The following is a 3,623-nucleotide window of genomic DNA, read 5'->3' as shown; positions in this document are numbered from 1 at the left end:
AAAGTGGTGGGTGGATGTGGAGAGAAAGGGTAACCAAGGCATACGCTCTGCCACATTCCCATCTTAGCCTCTTTATCAACCATCTTTTCCCTTAATCCCCATCATCTTCATTTTAATTTGCTTCTATTTCTCTTATGCCTATCATTTTCTTTCCTATTTATCTTATTCCTATCTTCTTTCAAAACATACCCAATGTTTCAATCTGGCTGTAATACAACCAAAGCACGGTTCTCAACATGTAATCTGTTGATCGACTGTGATACAGGTGAGCACGATTATATTAAAATTTAAAAATATATAATAACCATTTTAATGTTCCAGTTACCCCATTCCTTAGGCATTTACAGAAGAGGTCGTTATTTTTACCTCTTATAAATTTAAATAAAAGCAAAAAATTATGTTGATTTATATTGTTATTTTCATATCACATATCTGTATATAATGACATATACCATTGACTCATATACACACAGATATTATATATCTTCTAAATAATTAAATACTGTACACATATCTCCTCAATTATGAATTCCTTAAATTAAGAATCTAAGCTTGTATTGTTTGTAATTTAAGTTCAGTGCTGCCTCTCCACTGGGCATTTTCTAAATATGTATTGGTTTTACTTAGATTTTTATTTGGATTCAATCATATGAATCAGATATTCGTAAAATTTTTTATTGCTTCTATATGACCTTATTGTTGGAAAATATGACAATTCTGGTCTTAGACTGAATTTGCATTCTACACATCATCACTTAGAAATTTAAAGAAATAAAATATATTTATGGCCTGTTTAAAGCGGTGATAGAAGATGTTCTTTATACCATAATTTTAGAACAATGTAAATCTGACAGGTTTTTTGAAAGTCATAGGGAAGATATAAATTCCTTAGTAAGAAAAAAAGTATGCGCATCAAATATTTTTTTATTTTCTGAAAATATAATTTTCATTTTTCCTAGCCTGTATTTTATTGAGTATATGGTTTAAAAAAAGGTTTTTCAGAATAAAATAAATCAAAGTAAATGTGAAGGTAGTTCTTGAAATTAAATTTTTATCTTCAAAAATAATGATCAGAGTAAAAACATCTAAGTTTAATAAAATGTAGCTCCATAAGTTAGAAATGCAAATGTGAAATATCTATGGATATAAGCTTGAAAGAAATATGTTGATAATGCAAAAAATAACTGGAAAAATCTATTTCAATTTAATCAGTGTATACTATTATTTAAACTTCTGATAAAGTTACTATGAATGATTTGAATAAGTTTAAATAATTTTATAAGAAAATACTTTATGTACACAAAAGGATTTTATAATTATCATTAATTACATTTTAATTACATGAAATCAAGCTTGCTATGATTAGCCTGTAACTTTTCTTTTGTCTCACTAAGTAGAAGACAGTTTGATGGGTTTGTTCTTTCTATACAGAATGAGCTGGACTCGAAAATATTTGAAAACTTATGTTGCTAGGTCGAGACTACTTTATCTTGCAGAGATTACTGACGTTCCAGAATCAAATCTCTCAACAGGCACAGAGCTACAGTTTTCTAGAGGAATAAGTTGACATAAATGCTCATGACAACAAAACCGTGAAAAGTCCCACCATTCTCCAGAGCTCTCTGAGAAGTTTCATGACTAACGACAGCAACCACAAAGCATACAGCACGCTCGTGGACAGCATCTTAAATACGAGGTTGGTGGTAACATGTCCAAGATAAGGTTGAGGGATTTGAGACATGAGCAATACATGTACGTATTAAATAATATATAAGAAAAGTATGTGAACAAGGAAAGAGGCAGAAAACCTACGAAACTACTTTAGGTTGAAAATAAGAGTATTAAACTTATTAAACACCACTGCAATCGAATGTCAAACCACTGTGTCTTAAAAGCAGTTAAAGAAATTCTCTTAGGGTAGAAATCTCGTCCTTTTTTATATTTTATTATATTTATTGGGGTGACACTAGTTAATAAAATTATATAGGTTTCAAGTGTATAATTCAGCAATACACCATTTGTATATTGCACTGTGTGTTCACTGCCCAAAGTTAAATTACCTTCCATCACCATGTATTTGACCCCCTTTACCCTCACCTGCCTCCCCCTCCTGGTAGCCACTAAATTGTCAGTGTTCATGAGTCTCTGTTTGTCTTGTCTGTTTGTTGCTTTCAGTTTTATACTCCACATTATCAGGGAACTCACATGGTTCTCTTCTTAAGAGAGTAACTTAATAAGCCAAACAGGTGAGATATTGATAGCATAGTTCTAAAAAGTTCAGACAACCATGAACGATCTGTAGGAACCAGAACATAAGGGAGGCAGGACACTGAGGCTACTAAGACAATGAAAATATAAGCCTAGGCAACTGTCAGATTTTGATGGTGTTATACCTTGTATAGAACAGTGCCGAAGATAGCTACATATTAAGGAACAGACGTCCCAACTGATATCTTATTCACGTGAAAAATGATTCAGCCAACAAAAATATTGCCATCACCAGCTGCTTCTCTGCTGTTTGCTTTCTGATTTATGTTTCAATTGTTATAATAATGCTAGATTTAGCTAAAAGGAAAATGATAAGAACTTGGTACAAAGAATGAAGAAATATCTGAAATACTAATGAAATGATGTTATTCATTTTGGTTTATGGTTAAGAAAAGGTTATTTTGAATATATGTGATATTAATTTTAGTCGATACCTCCTTAGAGTTTAATTTCTGCATTATTACAGGTTCCACAAAACAACTGGTAAGTAATTTTTATAGCAAAAAATTTTTTAATGGATTACTTTTATATGTTAAATGAAACTAGAAAGAATATTTCCTATTATTTCCTTTTCTTTTTTATATATGCTGAATAAATAAACATAAACAAGATTATATGAGTAACCTATACAAGGTCAGTTCAGGGTTCTGATAGACATAAAAAACATTTTATTACATTGTATATTATATATAAACATTTTCAATAACTTATTTTCATAGTGAATAATAAATCTGCTTTTAAATAATTTCAAGATATTGAACATTAGAAAGGTTTATGATAAAATTATAATAACCAAACAACTGGTTTTCACTTTCTGTCAAGGACATATTTTGCTGCCTATCAAATATAAACCTTTAAAAAAAATCAATTCTATTAATATTTTGTATCTGTGCCATCCATCTTTGAATTCACTCTGGTAAGAGAAGCAAAATATAAAACATGTCTAATTTGGGTGTCTTTATTGTAATTCTCTTCCTTGTAATAATGATAACAATGAAATCTAACATTAACACACGTCTCTTTGGCAGGCACACGTCTGCCCTCTTGCAATGTCCTGGCCTGGCCGTTCTTCTGTGCTTGCCCATTCTCTTACAAGGAAGGACCCCAATCACATCGGATTAGGGTCCCACCCTTACGACCTTACTTCACCTTCACTACCTCTTTAAAGACCCTATCTCCAACACCAGTCACATTCAAAGGAACTTGGAGCTAGGGCGTCAACACAGGAATTTGGGTAGGAACCTAATTCAGTCCATAACATCCCTGAAGTCTGTAATAAAATTAGAGAATTTATTAAATTATCCACGAAATTAAAAATTGTTTCTCTTTATGCAATTATCAGAAGTCTAAACTCT

Source organism: Pteropus alecto, unplaced genomic scaffold (genome assembly GCF_000325575.1).
Source record: "Pteropus alecto unplaced genomic scaffold, ASM32557v1 scaffold66, whole genome shotgun sequence".
In the NCBI taxonomy this organism is placed as follows: Eukaryota; Metazoa; Chordata; class Mammalia; order Chiroptera; family Pteropodidae; genus Pteropus; species Pteropus alecto.
The sequence above is the reverse complement of the archived record's forward strand: the minus strand, read 5'-3'. Positions refer to the sequence as shown.